Below are 26,296 nucleotides of genomic sequence, written 5' to 3'. Positions count from 1 at the left end.
TGCAGGGATGGCCGGGTAGGTAGCATGCCTCTTCCAGTGAGGGTAAGCACTAGGAACACAGGAATGTCAGAGCAGTAACAATCCCGTTTTCATGCAAATTTCCCAGGAGTAAGAGAGGCATATTGTAGATGACACATTAACAGGCTTGTTTTTAAATAGAATGTTTTTTCAAAGTCTTTCTTGGGGCACCAATGACTGTTCAATGCAACATTAATGGATGCATTCTCCTGATGGAATAATAAGAATTTGGAGACTGAAAGAGGTACTAAACTTGCCTCCTGCCAGATTTTGTATATCTTTGTTTTTCCTCCAAATATGTACCTGGATTGAGGTCTCAGAGCAAGGGAAAACCCATCCTCATGCCCGCAGTGCCAGTGACCTCTATTAGAAGGAACTTTTCTACTGCATAACTTTGAGAGACTGTGAGCATCCAGAGCAGTAATTGCAGCTGCTCCCAATGATTTGAGTACCGGAGATGTACACTCCAGCAGCTGGAGTGCTATGGGGATGTGGAGTGTCTTCTGAACATGGCTTTGGTGGTGGGAAGATAATAAAGAGCCTGTACATTAGTGTAGTTCCTAGTACCCACAAGCACCGACCATCAGATTGGTTCTGCTTTGTCATGCAGAAGCCTTGTAGCTGCTTGGGAGTTCATAGGGTAGTGAACAGCTGTACCGCAAGCAGTGATAGAAATGAAAAGCAAATGCAAAATACAATTTGGCCTCTGAAGAGTGAAGCGTATTTCCTCTCCTCCTTGGCCCCAAGGGAGTTGCCCTCCTGCCCCATATGATTTGGCAAGTCAAGTAATTTTGCTGGTTTTCAAAATATTGGCTTATTTGACTGGTCATCTGTCTTTTTTTCTTTGTCCTTGCTCTCTTTTTATACCTTTTGTCAAAATCAGGAGCTTTGAAGGGTGTCTCTTTTCTTATTAAAGCGGGCGCTGCAAATCAATTTGGGCACTAAAACTCACCCTTTCACTCATCTCTTATTCCTTCTGCATTGCCATTGATACACCGTTATACCTTTGGTCTCTGATCACATTGTGGAAAGGCTGTATAGCATAGCATTATAGCATCAGCAGATTTCACTGGCTGTGATGATTTGGTACAACTTCCATCTGGATTGTGTGTGATTTCGAGGTCTCTCGTCCGAGGGACAAGAAGTGTTTTGTATTTTGAGAGGTGTGTTTTTTATTTACTTATTGGGATGAAATCATCAAGTTGTCTGGATGAAGGTGGCTTAAAGTTAGCACATCCTTAGAAAGCTGAGGTTGCTACAGTACTGTTCCAGGGACATGAAGTATCTCAAGCCTACCAAATGTATCTTCTGCTCTTTCAGGTTAAGTCTTTTGTTACTTGCCACTGAAGCTGTTTTACTCTACTTAATTTAAATACTCATTGTAGCAGAACCTGGAACTTGAGTTCTTTCCTCTTCTCCTTTTTCTGCCCCAGGCAATTGACTCTTTTTCTGATCCAATGAATATTTAAATATTTTATACAAATATTTTCTATATATTAATTGAGAACACATCAGCAAATGAGAATAACTCCGTATGCTGATGCTTACTATATTTTACTGGTAGTGAGGAAACAGGATGATGCCAGAGCTCCAGCACATGCTTTAACAAGTACTTGTTAGGTAGAATGAGTAGCTTTGATGTGATGTTCTGCCCCTGGAATATTCTGTAGCTCAGTAGTGTAAGGGTGCTCGGTGAGTAGGAGATCCAGATCTGCCAGAAAGGAGGTTTAAACCTGCTTGTCCCCAGGTGAATGTTTTAATTGCTTATTTAAATGTGAGTTAAGTTCATGCACAATTTTGGTTCCTTAAAACTGTATTTATTCTTTTTAATTCTTTGAGGGAGGAGGAAGACTGACTTTAGTACTAAAAGGACCATTTTCGACCTCATCAGCTTATGCTACAAGTCACCTGTATTTCTAAGACCTTCTTTACTTCTACATAAGCCTGGAAGAGCAGGGAAGTGCTGACACTAAAACTTATAAGATTGAAATGCTCCGATATACTCCAAGCACTTCTTTTTAAGAACATGAAAATTAGAATCCACCATATATGATAATTTAAATTATATTGCTTAATTCTTGACTTGGCATCTCTGATATGCTGGAAAAAAATGTCTACAGAGTCAAATGCCATTGTGGCCATTAATTTCTTCACCTTAATCCCTTTCTTGCTGAAGTATAAGCAGTAAGAGGGGAATATAAGAAAGTAGATGGAAAAGAAGTGGCTAATCTTTTTGTATTGTTTTATATGGTTAGCTGATGCAAAAGGAATAATTAATGAATGTTACTGCTTTATGTTCCAGTATGTAGGTGTGTGTTTAAATGTCACTCTCTTGTCAAGCAACCACCTCTGGCTAGTACTGAACTGTTAACTTGGAGTGAACAAAAAGACTTTTGAGGGAAAAGTAACAGAGCAGGTTTTCGTGTGGGATTTTGTTTTACTTGGTTCTTTTATAAAGCCCCGAGATACCTGATGAGAGAGAGTGCCTGGCAGAGCACCAGTATCTTGATTGTACAGGAAAGCTGCTTGTCTTTGTTGGCAATCATAATTATTCTTCATTGACAACAGGGTAGAGTCCTCTAATATTTTTCACTCTAGTCGTGGACTTTCAAGATTGAAACCTGTTATCTTACTATTAATTATTCCTGCTAATGGTGATGAATGTAGATGCTTCTCTGCAAATAAGCCCGTACGTCCATGAACAAGCAAGTCTGGCAATCATTCTGCTAGTAATGCTGCAGGAAACAATAAAACATATGAGTAAGCATATTACTATTTCTGCATACCCTTGAATGGAAATCAGTGGCTTAGACTTATCAGTCACTGAAAGAAAGTGCTGATACAGTGCGTGTGTCTCCTGTTAGATCTGAAAGACTTGAAGAAAACTTTCTCTTCTCAAGATCATCTATTTATCTTGGCTGAACCTAAGAGTAATTCTGAATTGTTTTGGCAAAGTGGGGGTGGGAAATGATGGACACAACAAAATCCCTTCCCAAAACAATTGTCTAATTCAGTAGATTTGGTTAAGCTGGAAGAGACATCAGGGCTGGCAAGTTTTGAAACATTGTCTTTGGAAACTTAGCTAAGCGTTTTCTTTTAAAGCTAACTATTCCCTAATCCTAAATTAAACCTTGCCTTCAGCCAAAACCAGAATTCCAGTAATACACTTGTACAGAGCCGAAGCAGCTGCCATGGTAAAGGAGTGGAGATTTTGTCCTTTATTTTCTCCTTTGACCATCCTCCACAAAAGTAATGCAGAACATTCATTGTATCCTACTACTTCAGCTCATGCGTTAAGAACCAAGACTATCCAAATAGTTAGGTGTTGAGAAACCACTGCAGTTCCTCACAGGATAATCAGCAGGGCTCCCTCATGGGAACAGGAAACACTGGATTGCTGTTCTCAGTGCTTTTTTCTGGATCTCTGGTAGAGTTGCTTGACCTTAAGTTTATTAAAAGGAGTTTAGTCAAGAGCTATTGAGCATCTGTAAGGGTGGAGCAACTTATATTCAGGTGATAGAGCTTCATTTGAATAAAAAATAATGAAAACCTGTTCCTTTTTTTTAATTAGATTAACAAAAATCTGAAGAATTTTTACATCAATGGTTGTAGGAAAACTTGTTTGGCACAGAGTACTAGTAACTGTTAAGAGCAGTTCACTGAAACTGCTTTTGAATGCCTTTAGCACTCTTGCACAACGGATGAGAGTATCACAGAAACAGTTTTGAGGTATTACATTAATAATATTCAGCAGCATATGATATAATCTCACGAATTGATTGATAAAATGGCTCTGCAAATAAGAAAGCTTAACTTCCTCATCTCTGGAAAAAGCCTCGAAGCTGTTGGCTCAAATCCATGTCAGTGTGGGAATGGAAGGTCTAATGATACAGAGCAAGGATATTTCACGCTGCTGAACAGTTTTGTCTCAGTTTTGTATTAAAATTTGATAGTCTGGTGCATCACAAACAGCTTCCTAGAGCCAGCAGTGAGTGCTGATGCTCCTGGGTTTGCTTCATTGCTTTTTCTAATTCGTGCCTTACTATTTTGAGAGATCTTTGTCAGCAGAAAGCATATGTTTTTAGGCATTGTTTGGTTCTTTGGAGGTTAGTATGGCTTAAACTAACAGAAAAGTTAGTTGCTGGGGAGCTCAGGTCATCTGGAAGGTAAAGATTCAGCTTTGCCTGGTGCACTGGGCCCCTCAGACCGAAGGCTTTGTACATCCTGTGCCACGTCCAGCTTGGGATGCAGGGCCACTTTCAGTTGCTAATTTCTCCCTGAGCCAGCAGCTTAGTGGGTTTGTACCTCTGGTTGTTAGCTGTGCTGCTGGCTAGAATTAGCCCAGAAAACCATGACTCTGAGGGGGCTTTTTGAAGGGAATTTAAACCTAATTTTGAGTCTGACTAAGCCAGGCGTTTGCTGGAGCAGTTACATAGCGTACACTCAGCAGACAGTCTTTGTACAGCTTACGGCTGATCCTCTCCCAAACTGGGGGAAGAAATCAGCAGTGCCTTTGTGCAGTGGGAGAGCATAGTTTATTACCCAGTAGGTGCAATTTAAAAAGATCTGAGGGAGAGATGACAGATGTGAAGAGAACTTTATGTCCAAGGAAGGTCAGTTATATTTAGATGCCCTGGTATATTTGTTTTTAGAAATGGCTTTTTCAGAAATAGCAGGCTTAAAAGGAAGACCAAAGCCTTGCCAAACAACATGCTGTTTGATTTTACATCCAACTTTTAAGACAGGATAATATTCACTCCAGGGAGAAAGAGTGGCTGAATAAACATGTAGAAACTTAAAGGTACTGAGGTTTTGAGTAATCAGTGTGCAGTGTCCAGTGATGACTACTGGAATCTTATGAAACAGCTCTGTCAATTTGGTTGGAGTGGAATTTAACCTACACTGTAATTATGGAGTTGGGGTTTTCGCAGAAGCAGTTGCCTCTGACAGGTTTGTACCAACATTTGCTGAGCCTGGGTGCTTTTGGTGGTAGTGTTTTTGTTGTTGGGGATTTTTAGCTTTTACTAAGTGACCCATGACTCTGCCCTTTCTAATTCATCAGCTGTTGAATCTTAACCTCCAGCCAACCTTGCCAAATGTTTTCAGCAAGTCGTTTAAGTCTCTGCCTTCTCCATTTTGGGTGACCTAAATTGAGTGTTTCTATAACTTCATGATGTGCTCCTCTGTTCCTGATCCCCTCTGGTATCCTTACCTATTACTTTTTAAAGTAGAGTAATAGCTCCTTGGGGGAGGGCACCTGAGTGTCTCTGTGGCCATGCAACACTGAGTTGGGTGGATTTCAGGTCATGGGCAGGGCCCACGAGCTTTGATTTCTTTCAATAATATGTTTTATTCACTAATGAAATAACTAGTAGGGAAAAAAATTATGGCATAAAAACAAGTGGCCAAGTTAGTAGTATTTTTTCCTAGGAGAAAAAATGGATGATCCTTCTGTTGTTTTCCTTGCCAATTTAATATTCCAATACGGACAGTTTTGTGGTTTTTTTTTCCCATAACAAGGAATTCTTGGCAGTTGTATAATGAAGTGTTAATTTTTAATGGTGTGTTTTGTTTGTTTGCTCACTTTGCTGTAGGGTTAGCCCCGTGTGGTGGGTTTGTTTTGTTTGTTTTGTGGTTTGCTTTTGTTTATTTGTTTTCCCTTATTAATTCATACACGACCTAAGTTAGGTGGTGTGGGACTCTCAGATTTGACGAACCTTCCCCTCTTCACTACTCAGCGACATCCTTATTTGCTACCTTAAGTTTCTGACTTGGTAAAAGCCATTGCTGTTGGTTTTGCTTCTCCCCTTTTGTCCCTCTGATGGGTGTTCCTGCAGCTGCTCTCTGTCAGTTTGAGGAAGAGCCTGGTGTGCAAGCAACCAGTTGTGCTCAGCAATAAGTGAAGCTTTCCATCTTCTCTACTAGAAGCTACCAGTAGGGGTTGGACATATTTCTATTCTCCCTGCAGTCCCCTACATCCAACTGATTTTCTGCTGGCTCTGTGTTCAGTTTTATTTACCACGTGTTGCTGCTGCTTCTTTCTAAGTCATGGAGACATGTTTGGGCCACCCTTGGTGACAAAACTCTTGCATGTTTTCCTGTGAAGTCCCTGGAGTGGTGTTTATGGTGTTACACAGTGCTTTGCCCCTGTGTTAGTGTAGAATGACTGATTGTAGATGAACATGACAGAGGGATGTGCAAGGAAGCTGTTTCAGGGTTTAATGATCCACTGTGGTTTGACTCCTTTGTATTGGTTGTGCCGATTCTTGTGATATTTAATCAGAAACCTACAGTACTGCTTCCCCAAGAATCTTCGTTCCTCGAGATGCGGGATTATATGAGAAGCCTGTCTGGGTGTTTTGTAGTTGTGTGCCTGTTGTTTGCCTTTTAGTAAAAAAATAGATCCCTTGGTCCTTAGAGCTTTAGAGAAAAGCTTAAAAATGTCACCCAGTAAGGTTCAAAACCTGAAGGGGAAATTAAAAAATAACATTATTTCCGTATAAAAACACACGACAAGAGAAAATCCTCTTGTGACTGTTCTAAGCTGTGTTTGTGAAAGGGCTGGGATGAGAGGTAAGCGTGGAGCAGACCCTGCAGATTTGTATCTTCTTGTATTGCTTTACCCCTTTTCCAGAAAGAAAAAGGAGGGGGAAGAAATAACAAAGGAGGCTTTGCAGTGAAGTGCTGTTGAGGGGGGTACTGTGCACATCCTAAAAAAACACATTCTTTGGCAAACAGCTGCTGCTCCTCTTTTTAAGTAGCTTTAAAATCATGTGCTAGATAGTGAGGAGGGTGGTACCTTCGCTTCTAGCTCAGAAATGAATATTTAGTCATGTAGAAAGGGTTTATGAAAGCAGATTCCCTTTTCAAAGATGATTGTCACAGTAGCTTAAATTGTTTGCCAAGCATCTTAATGGAGTTTTACTACTGTAGGAAAACAAAAGCAGAAGATAAGCTTAACTTGCTGAAACAAAAAGAGAACAAAGGGGGAAGAACAGCAAAGAGTCTCACTGATGACAAGAGAGCATGGTGATTTCCACGCAAGTAGCAACTTGAAAGGGGCTCCTAAAATAAGGTTAATACACTGAACAGAGGCAGAGGTGTTCCCTTTCTGCTGTAGGGCTTGGGTGCTATGGTGATAAGCATGGGGGAATGGGTTTGTGGGCTCCAGAGCAAGGCCACCCTCCTGTTCTTCGAGGTGGGGCTCTGAGGCAGCATCTGGGGCCACACGCACATCCAAAAGTCCTGTTGTGCAGAGAAGGAAAGAAATACCTAAGTGAGAGGAATCATGAAGTGATGCAGACGTGGCCCAAACCAATTTTTGACCACTTCATTTCTTGCAGTCTTTGTCCCTCTGCTGGAAATTGCATCAGTTGACTAATCTTGCTCTTTCACTGTTTTCAGTTGATACTAAAGGCATGGCTTAGGCCAAAAGACAACACGACAGAAGGTGTCTAGGTAAAGCAATGGTATTGGAAACTGTTTTCTTTTCAAGAAGATGTTTGCCTTTGCGATAAGCAGTTAGGAGCCACTAGCACTGTCAGGAAGCCAGAGCTCTCTACCAGTCTTAAAACAGCACGTATATAGTTTCTGTCTAGTCTTTGCAATCTCTGAGGCTTCCTATTTTGTTTTCATTTCTTAAATTGTTTATAAATATTCATTATCGCATATGAAATGAACGAGTGAATATCAACCAGGTGAATAGCTCCTAAGACTGTAAGACATACCGTCTATTGGGATGTAGCAAGCTGTCTCAGTTTCCAGAAATTCAGCCGTAATCCTGCATATGTTTAGACGTTTAGGCTTCCTGTAGTGAATATTTGTGTGACTAGACTTGAACATAGGATTTGAATCTGTGTGTTACAGCATTATGCTGAAGTATGGAAAGGCTTGCCACTACCTCACTGCAGTGCTCCATAATACACCTTCTGAACTCCACTTTCCTATGAAAATGGGAAAGTATATAATGCACAAAGCCTTAGAAGTAGCTTGACCACACCGCTTTTCCTCTTTAAACATTGTGTTTATGGTGGGGTTTTGTTTGTTGCTTTAAGTTTGCAAACTACATATAGAAATAAATGATGAGCAGAATGGCAGATGCATGACTGAAGCTCACGCCAAGCTTTTCTGCCTTCACTGCCCCTTGGAGTCAGTGGCGATGCTGCAGGTGGGGACATTGGATGGTTGAACCTCGTGTTCAGACTTGTGTAATTAATTCATCTCCTTCCTTGATAAGAGATCCCCAACACACATTCCAGAGCAGTGACACTAAGTATGCTGTTACTGCCCGTCTCCATTAACTGCACGCAGGACAGAGCTAAAAGGTTGATCTGTGGAAGTGCTCAAGGCCAGGTTGGACACAGGGGCTTGGAGCAACCTACTCTAGTGGAAGGTGTCCCTGCCCGTGGCAGGGGTTGGAATTAAATGATCTGTAAGGTCCCTTCCAACCCAAACCGTTCTGGTCAGGTGGCACCTCCATGCAGTGAGGCAGTGGGGTGAGCTGGAGTGCCTTTGTGCACTGGCTGTTATACATCTTGACTTCAGTGCCTTGCTGTGGAAGTACTGGTGGGTGTTGGATGCAAACTTGGCTAGATCATGGTGATAAGAGTTTTCTTGTCAGAGTTTTACTTTGAGAAATGTGCAGAGTAATGTCCTGAGCATCACTTGGAAAAGGCCTGTCCTGGTACCAGTTCTATCCAGTATTTCCATTTTCATAGTGATTGAGGTAATGCAGAAGGGAGTGTACTTCAGCTTGCAGATGATGTGAAGCTGGGATCGGCTTAGAAGTAAATCACATAAATCATCTTAAAAAACCAAAGTTCGGATGTGATTCACTAAAGACAAGTGTAGGAACAATCCCTTGGATTTGTGCAAAATGCTTGTGAAGAAAGATCTGGAGCTGTGGTATGTCACAAGCTGAACATGAGTCAGCAATGCCATTGCTGTGAGAGCACTTTTTGCAGTGTTGCAAGAAATGCAGTGGTTATGTTGGCTATGCTGCCTCCAGGTCACCTGGCATCATCCCTTTGCTTTGTGCTGTTCCTGATATCCCTGTGAAGTTATTGTGCCTGGTTTGGGGCCCTGAGCTTCAAGGGAAAAGGTGGGGTGGCTGAGTTGAGTTGACTGATGGTGCTTACACTGGAGAAGATTGTCATAAGGCATGATAATAGGCTTCAAGAGAGAAATCCATTCTCTGCACTCCCTGTGCAAGAAAATCAAGTATCAGGTACAAGGAACAGCCAAATGGTAAAGCTGGGAAGATTCATGATAGATAGTTTGATGGGGTCTGTTTGACAGCCAGTAACAGGCAGGTGAGGTCTGTTAGCTTTATGGTAAGCTTGGTGGCTTTGTAGTGTTTCCTGTGAATTACAGTTGATGTTACAGCCTGCTAAATCACTTCCTCTTTGTGAATGAAACCCACCCATTAGCAGTGCTTGGTGTGTCATATGCCTCTTAGACAAGTGCTCACTAATCCTACTGTCTTGAGAGCTCAAGGAGTGATGCTGTGGACATTGGGCAAACTGAGATGGGGGTTATGTGTTTTGTTTATCTATTTCCATGCTTTTTCCAATCCCAATACAAACAGTTGTGTTGAAAGAGTGTAAAATCCACGTGTACTTCTACTCCCTCTGCTGCATGTATGCAAGAATATCCAGGTGAGTTGGTACCTAGGTGCTAGAGTGCTGAGCAGGGTGTGCTTCTGCCTGTGTGGTTTCTGTAAGGGTGAGCTCTTTATTTTGGGAGCATGTCATGTCTGGGATTGGTGCTACAAAGGTGTAGGAGGGAACTCTTGTCCACTCCAAGGAAGCATGACAAGGGGAAATGCAGGAATCTATTACCTATGTGCTTGTGGCACGGTCTGCTGCCTCTCTATGGTGGTGGTGCATGTTCACTTGTACTGCTGCTCTTCAGTTGTGTTGCACCACTTTAGGCACTTTATGTGATCTTTACAGACGCACACAGTAACCCGAGTCAATGAAGTGATCTGAACTACACATAGCCATCAAAGAAAACTGTTATTTTGCTGAAGGCTTTTTTTGGCTTAAGTGTGGTTCCCCACTCGAACCCACAGGCAGCTGTACCAGCCCAAGTGGGTTTTTTGAGCAGGGAGAGGAATGAATGGAATGGGAGGGCTTGGAGGATGCCTGAACTTTTACTTGTGCCAGAAAAAGCATGCCTTGCTGCAGCCCAGAGGCTCCTGCATCTGGAGCAAGTGCCTCAAATACAACAGCTTTGGAAGCTGTTGACTTCAGGTGTGCCACAGAGGCTGTATGTAGCATGCAGGTATGTTGTCTGTCAAGTAGCAAATATGTAACTTGTATTCTGTCCCCATTAAATTACATGCTGTTTTAGTTATGGAAGCACTTTTATATTTAAAGCCATCTGAACTTTAATGGCAACAAGATTTCAATTACTCTTGTAATGATAAGGATGAAAGTTTCCTAGTTTATCTAGAAAAACCCCTGTTCTTTAATGAGCCTCAGTAATTAGAAATGCACTAGTTTATAAGTGAATTTCTAATGAATAATCTATAGATTTAGCAGCTCTGTCGTCTTTCCCCTTGTCCTTTATAAAAAGTTCTCAGTAAGCTACGTATTTCCCACTGTGCACTCATAGAATATGCTACTGTCTTGCCATATGGTTGCCTTCCTCTAGCAGTTAATAGGATTGTATGCAAAGGCCCCTGAATCTTTGGGGACTATATATTTGCTTGTGGTCTTGTCAGAACATGCAGCATTTCGATAGGCAATTTCTCACATTTATGTCCACTGAATAACAAGTTGCCCAGAAGGCAGCACAGGAACATAATTGTGCTGAACTTAAACAGGGCAATTTGGTTTATACAATCTAAAAAGATGAAATTTAGAGTGGGAATATCTTTTCAAGCTTCTTAGGTCGTTTTCTAGAACTAGTTTTTATGGCTGGATGCATGTTGCATGGAGGCGCGTAATCAGTTTCCCAGCAAATGTATTTACATGGCCATTATTTACAGTCATTTTTTCCCCCTGCATTATTTAAAAATGAATATGACCTCAAAGAAGTAAACTTGAGAGAGTTAAGTCACATTGATAGAGATGTAGTAAGGGAAGGAGGAGAAAGATTATGGAAGCAATAGTCAAAGGTCTTTGTGTGAAAAAGAGGTTAAATAGGAGTGTATTGATGTTGCTAAGCAGTGCACCTTTACCCCACTTACATGAGCACTGAAGCATTTGAAGAGTATTTTAGATAATTTCTACACCGGTTTTTCATCAGAGATGAGAAATACAGGCATCTTTTTGGAATAAATTTTGTCTGAATTATCTCTCTTGTGCTGCTGGAGTCTGCTTGCATGACATTTGAAAGTGGCCACGCATGATTTCCCCTTCCTCGTAGCTCTCATGGGCTATGGCAGAAGTAGTTCTACACGGAGACCAAGCAACATTCAGGGGTTTGAGCTGCTCTGTGTTGGAGCATCACCTCTGTGGTGTCTGTGTGGGAATGGCTTTAAGCTGACAGAGGGGAGATTAAGATGAGCTCGTAAGCAGAAGTTCTTCCCTGTGAGGGTGCTGAGACGCTGGCACAGGGCGCCCAGAGAAGCTGTGGCTGCCCCATCCCTGGCAGTGCTCAAGGCCAGGTTGGACACAGGGGCTTAGAGCAACCTAGTCTAGTGGAAGGTGTCCTTGCCCATGGCCAGGGGTTGGAATTAAATGATCTCTAAGGTCCCTTCTAACCCAAAGCACTCAATGATTTTTATGAAATATGGCTTAATTGCTTTAATGGAAATTGAATAATCTTGGCCAGTTCCTGACTTTTGGGCAACTCAGAACAAGCCTCTTGCTTAAAAACTATTTAGACTGTAACCTTGTGGAAGGTGGAGCATGTCACCTTCTGTATATACTACAGCGTCTAATAAAAAAGGACCTTTTTCTGCATGTCTCTGAGATAAGATTAAGGGTATCTTTTTGGGTGGAGTTTAGTCCTGCCAAAAGACATGGGATGTGGGAAAGATGTATTGCACCTTTTGCACAGAAATCTTAGCAGCACTGGGGACATAATGAGTCAACAGAGCTGACATTCTGAGCAAGTCAGTCAGTGTTTTAGTGCACCAGTATGATGGTGACTTGAAGGCTTGCTTACATGCCAAGGAATTCAGGAGGCTGTTCAAACCTTGTTTTCTTTAAGTACATCAGGAAGGGGAGGAAGAGAGGGGATGATGGCAACTAATCCTCTTGTGATGCTGGAGATGATGATTTGACTAAATCTGTTAAGTTTCTGTGGGTTTGCCTGGAAAGTGGTTTAGGGCAAGGGATTACAGTGCTTGTAACAACTATCAGATGCAGAGATGCAATGGACTGCCACTGGGTCCCTGCCTTAGCTTCTCCTAAGGTCATGTCAGCATGTGTCTGCTTTATGTGCATACCTTGATTCCAGGATACCTCCTAAGCATCTTGGGGAAGAGTTCTTCCCACACCTCCAGTTTAACTCTGAAAGCTGGATTTTTTTCTCTCCACCTGCCCTTCAGCCTGGAATGGAAATATCAGTATGTCATACTTGACTATGCCCTGTGAACATCAGGTAGTTTTGAGCAGATATACAGAGGATGCCAGGCTTATTTCTGTCTACAAACCTGTTGAATCTACATCAGAAAATTTGGCTAGAGGTTTTAATACTGAAAGTGCAGCTGTTGCTCTGTTGTTGCTGTTAAAGATGCTTATATGATCTGACAGTGTTAATGAGTGGGTAACATCAGCTAAGTCTAAAAAGCTATTGCACAGGGAGAATCCCTTAAATTTCATGGTCATGGGCACATTTTGCTTTTTTAGCTCCTCTGAGGAAAGAAACATATTTATTTTAGAGTAACCCAAACAAATTGAGCAGCTTGTGTCCCTGTCCCGTTAGGTTATGTGTCTTTAGGTAAAATGAACAGTGACTGGGCTGGACCTGGGCTGGAATGCTGCAGTGCTCCAAGAAAGGTTGACATAAATGCATGTGGTACAGGAATATCAAACAGTAAATGAGCAAATAGGAGCTGTACTAATACATTTTGGGCTTTTCTATTTGGCATGTGAGTGGTGGGGAGGTGTCAGCCCCCCTTCTATAGTGGTTAATTATGTTTCCCACATGACATTTCCCTCTCCTTGACATATCCCATCATTCGCATCAGTGATGATTGTCACCAGCCCCGCCGGCATCTCCTGTGCTTGTTTGGAAGATGAAGCCATTTGTTTAGGGGGAAAAAAATCCCAGTGTTTTTTTTTCCGCTGTCCTAATTTTCTCACCAGCTTAGTTGAGATGCTCTCTGAGGTTTTTGTTCTCATAAACAAGTTTATTCTCCAGATAGGCTTTTCCCAGCTGTCTCAGCCCTATTAGATACCTTGGTTTCCATGTGTCTGTTACCTATGAGAGGAGTGTGTTTGACACACTCTTTTTCCTAACTAGAGAATTTTCCTAACTAGAGAAATGTATTTATACTCCGTACTTAACAGAATACAGCTGTTCTGTGTATCGAGTTTGAGCTGGTGAAGTTTTTCAAGTAGGCATTCTCTACATGTCTAAGTGTCCAAACAGAAATATTCTGTGTACATAATGTGTTAAAAAATGACACCAGCCTTTTGTCTTCTGGAGGACAAGGCAGCTTTTATCATTTTAAAGGCCTCTCAAGGAAATGAGACAATACAATTGTGCTGGTTTATTTTTGTTGCTGCTGTTATACCAGTATCTCATTTAAATTGTTTTACTTCAGAATAAGAATCCACATGGAGGTAACAGCAGTCCTAGTAGCTATTCTAGGAACTAGTCCAACAGAAATGAATGCTGAGCAGCTTCCTAGGATGATGCTGACCTTTGGGTCTGGTAGAGGGGTAGCCCATCTGCCTAATCTTCCTCTGTCAAGTCTCATAGGAATGGGATCAACACAGTGACTTGCAGGAGAGTGCTGCCTTCTTTCTGTGACTTCAACATGAACATTGCTGAAAGCTGCCCAGATAAAGAGTCTTTGCCTTTGTTTTTATTAATGAAAATAATTTTCCCTATAATGTTGCCAAACTATGTTAAAAAGTTGTTTCACCTTTACTTAGGCACTGCTGTGCCAGCAGATGTCCAGTTTCTGCCTCTCTAATCGCCCTTTAAATGACTAACTCCCACCTTGTTAAATATTCCAGGAGATTTGAAGCTTCATGGTGTTTTTACCTCACAAGTCAGGGCTGAACCTTGGCCAAGCAATGGAAAATTAGATTTAGATTTGGGAAAAGGCTAATAGACGGGATCCCTGTGCTCCTTATGCTATGCATTCCATTTTTGTTTAAGCAGGGATGGGACATTATGCAGAGTCGTTTAGGTTGAGATTGAGGAGCTGTGGAAGGAGGGTCAGGGAGGCCTGGGAAGGAGGGCAGCAGTGTGGTGAGTACTGTATGGGGCTCTCAGCATAGGAGGCATTAGACCTGTCACTGCACCTGGTTGACTTCTGAATTAGCGGTAGTCTCATGGGGACAGAAGACTTGGGCATTAAGGTGAGCTGCTCAGTGCAACATGGTGGTGAATGCTTGATGGCAGTTATTGATTCAGGTCTCAGAAACTGGCGTATATATTGGATTTCAGAGGTGATGTGTTGGGCTGTCGGAGAGGAGCAGACAGTTTCTGCTCTCCCCCTGACGAGTGGATTCAGTCATAAGACCAGCAATTGCAAGGCATTAAGCTTGAATGGATCTAACTGCCTGGGGCAATTAGGGTGGTGCTCTTCTGTTTGTCAGAGTAGGGAAAAACTCTTCTGAGGTTAAAAAGGCAAAACAAAGCAGAACTTAAAACCATTCAGGTCTTTGCCCTTGCCAAAGGCACTGCTGAAAAGTACAGTACAGGAAGATGAGGGAATGTCATATATATATATATATATATATGCATGTGTGTGTGTATGAGGGGGTGTCATATATATCTGTAGATGAGGGGATGTCATATATATATGTGGGTATGTATGCATAAAAATATATATATTTGTGGGGGGGATGGCAGAGGGGAACTTGAAAAGGTTGCAACTCTTGGAAGCTGGTACTGGATCCCATCCCTTGGATAGCTAAATTGATGCCAGGTGAGCTCCCAACATATCATTAAAGAAGATGCTGCTGAAAAAGTCTGTGTGTCTGAAAAGTCTCTTGTGCCAAAATGTAAGATACATGAGATGCTGCATAGCTTTTGTTAATTATTCTTAGTTAAAGAGAAATGTTCCAAGACTGCTTTTAGTCTGCCTGACCTTGGACTCAGGTTCCCAAAGGATCTGTGCAGCTAGTCAAAACCCTATTGAACCTACATGGTAGTAAGTGGCTCAGAGTATATCAGGGCAGTATACTTTGGACATGTTCTAAAAATGAGTTACAATTAACCTGGAACTTTGCAAGCAGGTACCAGGATAGCAATGTTGCCCCTGGCTGTAATATATTGGTGGCTTCAGGGACTCAAGATTTAGTTAATGAAAAACCCTCCCCTGTTTCTTCAGTTGACATTAAATGCACAGTCCTCCACGACTTTTGAAAAGAAGACTGCAAAGTATGGTAGATGCAAAGGCAGAGGAGATGTAGGTATAAGAGGAACCTCCAGCTGCACTTGCAGTCTTACGACATTTTACACAAGGTGGCACAGCAGTGAAATACTATTCAACAGCAATAAACTCCAGCTGAGGTATTCCAATGGTTTGGGGAATTCCTCTCTAACTGGTATAAATCTGTAGATTCAGAGGGGTTATTCTGATTCAAAGTGCACAGTTTAGGAAAAGCTCTGGTCCTCTGTTTCTTTAGAGCTCTGCTTATCAGGGCACTTTAGGATGAAATCACATCGTTGTTGAAGTCAATGACAAAGCTCGCACTTACTTTGTTGGAGTCGGATTTCATCCATTGCAAATTGCTGAACATTATAGAATTCAGTCAGATGTAATCAAAATATAAATGCAAATTGGTATCATCATAATGTAGCAAATACAGGGGGAGTATCTTGTGAGTGGTGGTGTGAAAGACACATCTGTGCATATTTTTAATGCACCTATGCCGTGATGAACAGATTTAGATACTATGTCATTACGATCACGGGGGAGATACATTTGCACTGTCATTGACTGATTGCTTCTGCTTATTCCTTCTTCTTTCGTAGTAAGAAATCTAGGCATTATGATGGACAAGGCCCAATAAATAATCTAGCTGTTTGTGCTGTGTTTTCAGATGATGGGGACCTTCTCCCCGCAGCTTGAATGTCAGCTGCACATGAATGGTAAGAGGCAGTGGAGCTTCATCCTTTAAGAATCCAAGGGAGGGGAGAAAAAGTACCTAGCCATTATCAGGGAGTTACTGTGATGCCAAAATTACTGAGTGCTGATTAAGTACTGGCTGCTTCAGAGCCCTCTGTAGATCTTCTCAAATCAGTGTTATATTGGAGAGTGTTTTAAGGTAATTTCTTAAAACACAGGAAATACTTCCTGAAGCTTTTGAAAACTCAATCAGATTTTCACAACACTTTCCGGAGGAAAAACTTCTCAGGACAGTGAGAGTGCTGATGATGGGATTTAGGTTATTTACTTGGTACAATCAGTCAATTCACTGATTAAACTGTTCTTGAACCTTTAAGATAATCACAAGTTAAACCTCAGAACTATTATTTTAAAACTCAGCCTTCAAAAACATTGAGGGGGAAGACTACCTCTTCCAAGTTATCTGAGTCAGCGTGGGAACCTTTGTTATCCAACATGATTCATTTTAGGGAGTGAATCAGGGCTAGAGTTGTTCAAGAGGGGGAATCAAAACAGGGCTAGGGTGTTGAAGAGGGGGAATCAGAATAGGGCTAGAGTGTTGAAGAGGGGGAATCAGAATAGGGCTGGGTGTTGAAAAGGGGTGGAAAAGTATCCTAATTTATCTTCCAAGCAACAATTTTAACTTGAAAGCTAGTTCTTTCTTCTCCTTCCCTGTTAATATAATGGGACATAGCAATGGATAAGCTAGTTGGCAGAGCTGGAGACAAGTTGGACATTGATGAGATAGGTTTGGAAATAGTTGTGCGGAGTTGCGTAACTGTCAAGTACTGTAAGGAAATGGGATCAGTATGTTTCTGTAGTGAGAACCAGTAAACCTGCATGGGTTATGAGGAGCAGCACAGGTGGGGTTTGCAGGCAGTTCTGGATAAAATGAGCTATATATTTGTGGTCTGTTATTTAGGAAATTTTGATTAACAGCTCTCTGTGAGGTTTCAGAGTCTGTTCAGCATTTCTGTCATCAAGTATTTTGGGAATGAGAAGAATATTCCTGCTGTTAAGGCAGCCATAAAAGAATACGTAAATTAAGTATTTCTGATCGAATGGTGAGTCTTCTCACCTAGGGTTTTGAATTAAAATTTCTCCATGAATGTGTGCTGTGGTCAAAAGGAGAAAAAGCCTTGTAAGACTTTTGAGAAACAGGTAATATATCATGCTGATGCCTGTTAGAGTGTGACATGAGATTCCTTTTATGCTGTATCACCGTGACTAGAGGTGTTCCCTTCCTTTGTAGTGGTGGTTGGAAGCTAACCAGGAGATACAAGCTTATGTCTCATTTCTGTAATGTAAACCCTAAGTGCTACTGTGGGGCTTTTAATAGTTAACTGCATTGATATCAACATATTAAGCTGCAGGGTGGCCCTAAGTATTGCAAGTTATCGTAATAATAAACTTTATTTCATAGGAGTGTACCTACACCAGCAGGATGGAGAGTGGGGAGGAGGAGAAAAAGGAAGGCAGTCTTTTTTCCTGAGCTTCTAATAAAACTTGTGTAATTGAACATGTACTAAATGAGAGCAGCCTCTAACCAGAGTAGAGGAGCAGAATGACAATTGGGGCTATGCGCTTCAACCTTAAAACCAGGAACAAGGGCAGTAAACATACCTGGTATGAGCAATGTTCTTTGGGAACAAAAAAAAAGTACGGTCGTGATTCCTGTAGCACTGTATCATGTCCTTTCTTTGTCCTTAATCAGCTGCAGCAGAGGCTTGGAGTTCAATACATATTGACTTAGAGCATATGCTGGAGTTTGAACTACTTGGGTTTCAAAACACCGGTTGTCAGGAGCAGCATACAAATCTGGGTTAAGCTATCTGTTCTTTTAATGTTACTTCTGCAGTGTGGTCACACGTTTAATTCTAACATATTAAACTCTGAGGTGTTTAAAAATCCATGCATCCCTACCACAGAGCAGCTTGTTGGAAGAGCAAGCGTATAACTCATTACAGAACTCTGATTGCCTTTAGTACAGCATTGCCTGTGTCCATTAATCTCAGTAACATTATATACACATAATATATTGATAAAATGTTAATGACCTAACTTAATGCCAATAAAAGCAGGAAATGAGAGTGTAGGAGTTCAAAGTGTAGCACTCTTTAGCCTTCACTCTTTCTGGTTGGTTTATTTGTTTGCTTACTGATTATTTTTTTAACCCTCCCCCTGTATTGCATCAGACTGTATGCAAAAGCACACATTGTGCCCAGTTTCTAAACTAGCTATTCACACATCAGAGGATGAGAAATGTCCTCAGACTGGCCAGTGCACAAATGTTTTCATATTCAGATCTCCTTTGCCAATTTGTGCTGTTCTTTGGGCACCTTCTGTGCACGTTGCTTGTTGCACGGTGGCTTCAGCCAACAATCAGTGCCTGCCCTGCCCCTGTTGGCAATCGGGGATTGAGTTGTCTCATAGCATGCCAATCACTTATTTCTTTATTTAAATGGCAGCTGGTAGCTTAACAGGTTTTCCACTGGGAGTAAGAGCACACGAAGTTGAGTGGTCTCACTTGGAGCCTCTCAGAATATCTATACTTGTGATTGGTGAAAACAACAGCAAACACTTCTATATTGCTGCTGAGCCAAACTTTGCTGCTGGTACCTACACAGCACTGTGAAACCCGATGGATTTCTGTAGCTGGAACGCAAAGAAAAATGCAGCCTGGAGAGGTATTAAGGCTTCCAAGTATTTCAATTAAAACTTAAATCTGACTCTGCAACGCATCAAGTGGACAGAGGAGAAACAGAGCAACAAAAATCAATAGCTCATGCTAATGACATTTAACAGTCCTGCCCTGCGGTGTGTTCTCGTCCAGGGAGGAGGCAAGTGTATTGGTATTGAAGTCTTACATAAAGTGTGAAATGAAGAATGCGTGCTGGAGGGCATCTATATAAATATCATAATATGTTTTAATTTTTTCACCCCCTAATTAAACCAAACGAAGCTTATAGCGATGCTCATGGGATTTTCTTCTGGAAGAGAGGGAAAAATGAACTGCATCTTAGATTCTGTATGTTGAAGGTTAATTCTAATAAATCAGAAAGCAAAGATCTTGTAATAGGAAAGTATTCTCTGCACTCACCCAATTAAATGTTAGAAGCTGGATAATGGAATAATTGTAGTTAGTCAATTGCTACAAAGTCACAATAGCTTGAGTAGAGCTAAGACTCCAAGGCAGTAAAATGCCGGTGGTAAAATAATAAAACCATTATTTCAATAATAATCTCAAGTTAATTAGAATAAAGCAGTGCAGCGTATTTTTAATACTAGACAAAAACAATTAGCATAGTACTTAGTAACAACAATACCCTTATTATCTGAAAGACAAAATAGGATTAATACAGCAGTAAAGCATTGAAACCATATGTCAACAAGAGATCACAGAGGAAAAATAACTTTGTCAATAGCCCAAGACCCAACTCAAGTGATGGAAACTTCCACCTCCAAGGAAGGGAAAGCTTGGTTGTAGCAGATGTATGGTTGAGTTTCTTAATACAAGTGTGGTCTTTTCCCTGTGCCAAATGTTTGTTTGTGTGGATTCGTTCTTCACAAAATGTCTTGAGTCTGTTCTGATTATTCCTCCCTCTTTTTTTTATTTCTCTTGGCAAGATCGAGGGATGATATATCCCCACATGCCTGCCTGAGTACATAATAACTAAAAGTTAAGGCTAGAGGGATTACTCAAATCATGGTCTGACCTCCTGCAAAGCACAGACCAAAGAACTGTGCCCCATTACTCCCGTATTATCAGGCTGACATTTGAAGCAGATGTGTGTTGTAGATGCCTCAAGTTTCAGGACTGCTTTACAACATGTGGCAGTCAGTATTCTGACCCCATCACTTCTTAATGATAGGGCGAAAAACTGCACTATATTTTGTTGCAGTTGGCCTGATAGAGATCTGGAAGGCTGAGAATCCATTTAGCATTCAAACCACACCTCATCCTTACGGCTGCAGCAAGCTTTCCATGGGGACGTGGGAACACAGTCTTTTGACTTGCAGAGAACAGTCAAGAACAAAACGCTCATTTTTGTTCTAAAAAAATCTTTATAATAGCTTTCAAGATGATCCACAGAACATGATGGTATTGTCACTTTGGTGCTGCTGTTCCCTGGGTCATTGTTACGTTTTCAGGGTTTGAGGTGGAGCAATCTCCTGCTCACCCTTACCCTGCACTATTACTCATGAGGTAAATGAGGTACTCCTCCATGAGGGAAAACAATGATTAGCAGTAGTTTTTGCATTAGTTCAAGTCCTCTAAGCTTCACTGTCTTGCTGCCTCTGGCTTGCGTTCAGTTTCAGGCTAATCTCAGCTCAAAAAGCTGGTCAGCCTGGCTCTTCACCCCCCTTTTGAAATCTTAGGAAGAATCCAAAGTGCATGCTTAATTATGTCCAGGCCTTACCCTTGCAGGATGGGGTAATTTGAAATGCACATTCTTCTTTGTTTTTATGCTGAAATCTGTTACTTGGCTATCCTGGAATAGCACAAGGGAGAGGCTTTCTGCCTGTGCTGCCTGACTCTGTGCTCACCAAAGGCAATGGTGAAGGTCCTTCTGGCATGAAGGGGTGGAAGGTGCCCTTGGCTTCCCTGCTGGGACACCCAACAGATGCTGACCAATACTGCTCATTACCCAGTGTTGTGTGGATACCACCTCATGGTAAAGGCTGTCAGCTGGGGGTGGACCTGAGCAGATTCTGAAATGGTGACCTAAATGGGAGAAGCCTTGAAGAGCTGTGGTGTGGAGAAGAGATGAAGAAGTGGCATAGGGAAACTGGGAACATGTAGATCTTGCAACTTGTAGGCTGCTGCTCATCATGGTATAAATCAGGAGTGTTGGATGTCTGTGAGCTAGATACAATTCTTTGAAAGTCTTGGTCTTTTTGCCTTCTGTATGTGTTTTACAGAGAAATACACATGCTTGTGTTCTGGCAGATTTGTTCATTATTGCTGGTAAAAGAAGGGCAGTGGTTCTGGAGAAACTTGGCTTTTTCAGAGAAATACCAAGCATTCCTGCATAGCTACAGATATCTGGGTTATGTCTGCCACGTTGCAATAATATTTTGCAATTTAAGCCCCAAGATATAAATTCAGGAACTGCAGCATAGTCAATAAACTAAAAAATTGCTTGGTGTGGATAATTATGGCACTGATCTTACATTACATTTTAACCTACATGAGACCCTGCTGACTTGACAATGTTAGTAACTTCCTTTTCTTGTAATGCATCATGCTAGCCAAAAAAAAAAGGGCCATGGATCTGTTCCACTGTGTGTATTCCTATTTTACAGTACAGCTATTTCATAACCACTAACCAGTCGTATCCTCAAAGATCCAAGAGATGCGCTGTAGGAGGAAATATTCTAAAAGCATAACTTTAATTTATTAGAATGGGATCTCAGCATCTTATTCCTCTTCATTATCATTTATGATTTTGCTGCAAGTTGTGCATTCCTCTGGGTTCTATCACTGGGGATAACGGCTGACATTTGGCTGGGGAGCGTGGGGGTGGTGGAGAAGGTTAGGAAACTTCCCCCTTCTCTGTCATGACAGTTTCCTATTTGATCTAGATAAAATAAGGATCCTAATGAGATGTGTCCTATGAATGGTTTGTAGCATTTTGCATCCTGTTAATTATAACTAATTGTCTGGGGAATCGGTAAGAGAGGGCAAAGTCTCACATAAAATCAAGCATTTGAAAGAAATCAAAATATATAAGCTAATTCCCACAAACGTATCTTGGAGAGAGAGGCATCTCCCAAAGGCCCTTTACACGATGGGAAAGCTCTTATTTTCAGCAACATCCTAATGTCTCTGTGTTGCTTGAGATTTTCATGATGCTGTCAGCTGCTGCAGACATATGGCTCCAATTGATTTGTCCTGACAATAACAGTTACCAGCACTCATTTCTCCACACTCAGAATGAGGCACATCTGTTATAAATTTGTTGACTGTCAAGGACCAGTAAAGACCTATCTGAAAAACTTCATTTTTTTTTTTGTCTTGTGCTTCCACCGCTCTCTCTGCCCTCTCTTCAGTGTGGTTGTGACCTGTTGTCCAAGACCATGGCTGTTCAAAGGTCATTTCCTTGGTATGGTGTATATCCTGGGCATTGATTTTTATCAAGAATTTATTGCTGTGACTAAATAATTCCTGAGCACACTTGCTCATTTTATGCTGGGAATTCTCAGTTGCTCAGAAGGGGGTTTTGAGGGCTGCTTTGGTTTTTACTCGGAGACGGTAGCTCTGCCCCTTAGTCCCATTTCAGGCTGTAGGTGGTTATTTTAGTGTGTATTTTTGCCCTTGAATAGCAAACAGAGGTTTATTTTACTTTGAGTCTGGGCTAGAAGATTCCTGTAAACTATAGTGGGGACTTATAGCAGGAAAAAGAAAAGGCAGAATCTTTTACGATATGACAAATACACAGAGAAATGTTTCTCCTGCTTGTAGGCAAGTGTTACACAAGCATATGCAGCAGCAGGTTATCCCTCTGCCATGCAAACCCCCTTTGTTTCATGTGCCTCTTCCATCAGTTTCTTCCGTGGTTGACTATCTGGATGCACTTTCTGACCTAGTGCAGTCTGAACTTCTGTCATCACCTTGTGTTTAACTTTTGAAGGACAAATTGGTGCAATTGCCTGGATGGAATATTCCACTGGCATTAAGGTCTGATCCTGCATTTTAATTCTAATTTGGCTGATAGCCATCAGATGATACTGCGTAATGATTGCTCCTCTCTGCACCTCTGTTTTTCCAGCACTGAGCACCTTTGCAAAATGCTGCGGTATCTAACATTGTACAGGACTATCTAAGAGCAGTTTTATTTAGCTGTGATAGAAAACCTCCATGACTTGGTGGGAGCAAGGAAATGAGACTTTGCGCTTTGTGAGGGGTGTGTGGAATACAGTGATGCTTAATGATTTCAGCAGAAGTGTGGGCCAGGTCCTGGAGTGCTTTGTGGGACTGCTTTTTGGGTTCAGCTTTGGTGACCAAACTCTGTGGTCAGAGTTTGACCTACTATCAAACTACTCCTAGTATTTTCCACTCTGTAAGCCCCAATGTGTTCCCATTGCTCTCATCCACCAGAGTCAGGAAATGTAAGTATCTCACAGATAAGAGAAGTTTACCTTCTCCTCTGGTGGCACTGCAGCAAAACATGCCTTCTGGGTGGAAAAGGGAGTGGGATGGACAAGCACTGTGCAGGTATTTGCTGCTTCTTTGCCTGGCTTGACTCAATGGAAGATGACTTCTGTTGCCTTGCTCTGTACTTCCTGGCATAAGGATGACTATAGTGATACAAAGCAATAGGCTTTACCTGTTATCCTCTACTTCAGCAGGAGGAACATGCATCTTGTCTCAGGACCTTTGCCCTTAGATTACACCAAGATGATAGTTTTGGCTTTCTGGTATCTGTAAGACTTAATGAAGTTTAGTTTTGTCTTTTTGTTGAGTTTGCATAAAAATGGTAAAGTTTCCTTTCCTGCTTCTCATTCAATAGCTGAAGCTGGGATTCATAATACTGCAAGGGAAATATTAATTTAGAAGAAAAATCCTTTTCCTTCACTTGAAATTAAATTTCAAATGAAGGAAGACATCTCTATTCCTCCCGTGGTAATCTTTCTTTTGTTTTTAATACAATGTATTATAACATCATAAATAGAAATGTAATCTTATTAAAAGACATGCAGCAAGTGCTACTTTATTAGAAACTTTTTAAAAGGGATAATTTACCAAGTTGAAATATTAATGCAGCTGGCTGGAAATTGCTGATTTTTTACTAAGGCACAGTCTTTTTTTTTTTTTTTAAAGCAAATTAAAGTAGATATATTTTAAAGTAGTCACATTTCCGATAGCGCCAACCTTTTACTTGCATATTCTGGCACCACGATATGCTTATAAAAATATATATATTTTTTAAAAAGTTATTTAAAATTCATTCAAATGTAAATAAAATAATTAAAAATATTCTTTCTTTTTCTGTCCCCTTTTCCCCCTGTGATTTTAATTTGCAGTGTTTGTAAGTCTGGAGTAGGAACAAAATGATCTTAAAAAGTCTCAATTTGACTGTCACTTGACTTTTATATGGTCCAAATAAACTTACACCAACCAAGGCCCTTGCCTGAGAACGACAGTGTATGCGTGTAACACCTTCTCACTTATCTCATTCTAAGGGCCATGAATGCAGAGTGTGCTGCATCAGACCTCGGTGGCAATTAAGGACTTGCAGCTCTTCCAAGGATTTCTTTCCTCCCAAATTGACACGTTCCTTACTGCAACCTGAGAAGCTCTTTTTTCCTTTCCTTACCCACACAGAAAATAATGAATAGTTATTGATTACATGTTGCTGAATGGGCTTTAAAAAATTCACACTTTAAATAAAATGTGTTTCCAGATTAATGGGGACTATGTTCCTTTGCATTTAACACAGCTCTGCTGCAGTGGAGTGGCTAGAAATGGAGAAGTAGCCTCCTGCTCTGTCTTTTTTTGTTCTTGTAATATTTAGACTTACATGAGTGGGTTACTGACAAGAAAGTAATCGGTGCCATCCCAAATTCATGATGGGTACTCGGCAATTACTCTGGCAGTCCTTGGCCCTAAGTGGAGTACCAGTCTATGCGATATGTCTGTTATTCTTTGATTTGTCCTATATCTCGGCTCTCTCCTCCTGCCCTGTCTCCAATCTGCTCTGGCAGCGCTCCTCTGCAGTTTTGGCTTCACATTGCCCACCCTTCTGCTCCAGCTACCTGGAGCCAGAAGAAGCTGTTACGTTCCTGTCCCAAAACATTCTATTTTTTGGACTGCTGTGCCTTTGTCCTGCTGACCTGCCAGACCTGCTGCTGAATGTGTTCTTCAAGCCAGACCTTTCTCAGTGTAGCCAGGCTGTGTCTGAACATTTTGTGTTCTTTCTGCATGGCATCTTTAAGAAATAATCCTCCATCTCTTTCCACCCTGCCACATACCTACCCAGGGTTTTGTCCTTGAGCAGTCTGAATGATCTTTGCTGGTCTTGTGTCCATTTAGAAAGCTGCTGGGAAGTCTGGTTTTCAAGCCTGTCCCTTTGAGTCTGGGACCTTTTTCTCTTGTACCAACCAACGTCACATTCCTTGAGGCTCAGTCTTACCCCACATGTCCTAATTCCAGCTGAGGCTGACTCTGGTCTTATTGCTGCTGTTCAGTTCTGAAACCTCAGCCTCTGTGCCCCTTTTCTGTGCATTTTGTGGATTTGGTGAGTGAAAATGGGGATTGTTTGCTGTGATTTTTAGGCATGTTGCGTGGTTGGGTTATGGACTTCCAAAATCCTGGGAAGTCCTAGTATCCATCTTAATAGGATAATGGCTAGAGCCAGCTCTGCTGGAAGCTAAGCTTCTTGCAGTTTCTTGGTATTCAGTAGATCTGCTTAAACTAACTCCTTATCTCATGTTTGTATCTTTTACTTCCTTTTAGAGCAGTGCAATAATGAGGGGGTTGTGCTCCATGTGGACAAAGATGGTCTTTGTATACCCTGTATTAAGATGGATAACATCAGTTGCCAAATGTACTCTACATCAGTCTTTATTTTCCTGCAGCTTTAAATCTAATCACATACAGTAGATGATATTTTACTAATCACAGTTAACTTTTTTCTATAGCTATTTAAAGTCCTGTGCTCAAATCGGATTTGGTTGTCAGTTGGCAAGTCGCTTGAGTCTATAGATACCTCTTTGTAATACATCAGTTTGTTCATCAGAGAAAATTACAATGTCAAGAGTCCTCTCCTCTCTCCCCCCCCCGGAATGTTGATGCATGTTTTTTTGAAGAAGTCATGAAAGGATTTAAATCCAAAGCTGAAAAGCCTGACTGGAACTGATTGCTTTGAGCTTCTTGTTTACAAAATACGAGTTGGGGGTTAAAAAGAGAAAGTCAACAACATGAGGTTTTCTTATTAATAGTCTTACTTTTGATTTCTTTAGCAAAGGCTGTGGTGTTTATGTAGAATGTAAAAAAAAAAAAAGAATAACAATAAAGGCAGATTTAAT

At 41.3% G+C, this 26,296-nt stretch overlaps 1 protein-coding gene across 1 annotated transcript in view; it reads left to right on the top strand.

Annotated features, from left to right (window-relative positions):
- The window catches only part of PTPRG (protein tyrosine phosphatase receptor type G), a 405,417-nt gene that overhangs the window by 51,191 nt on the left and 327,930 nt on the right, over positions 1-26,296 (top strand). The window lies entirely within an intron of this gene.

Source organism: Strigops habroptila, chromosome 11, assembly GCF_004027225.2.
Source record: "Strigops habroptila isolate Jane chromosome 11, bStrHab1.2.pri, whole genome shotgun sequence".
Lineage (NCBI taxonomy): Eukaryota > Metazoa > Chordata > Aves > Psittaciformes > Psittacidae > Strigops > Strigops habroptila.
This window is presented reverse-complemented; position numbering and strand designations above follow the sequence as displayed.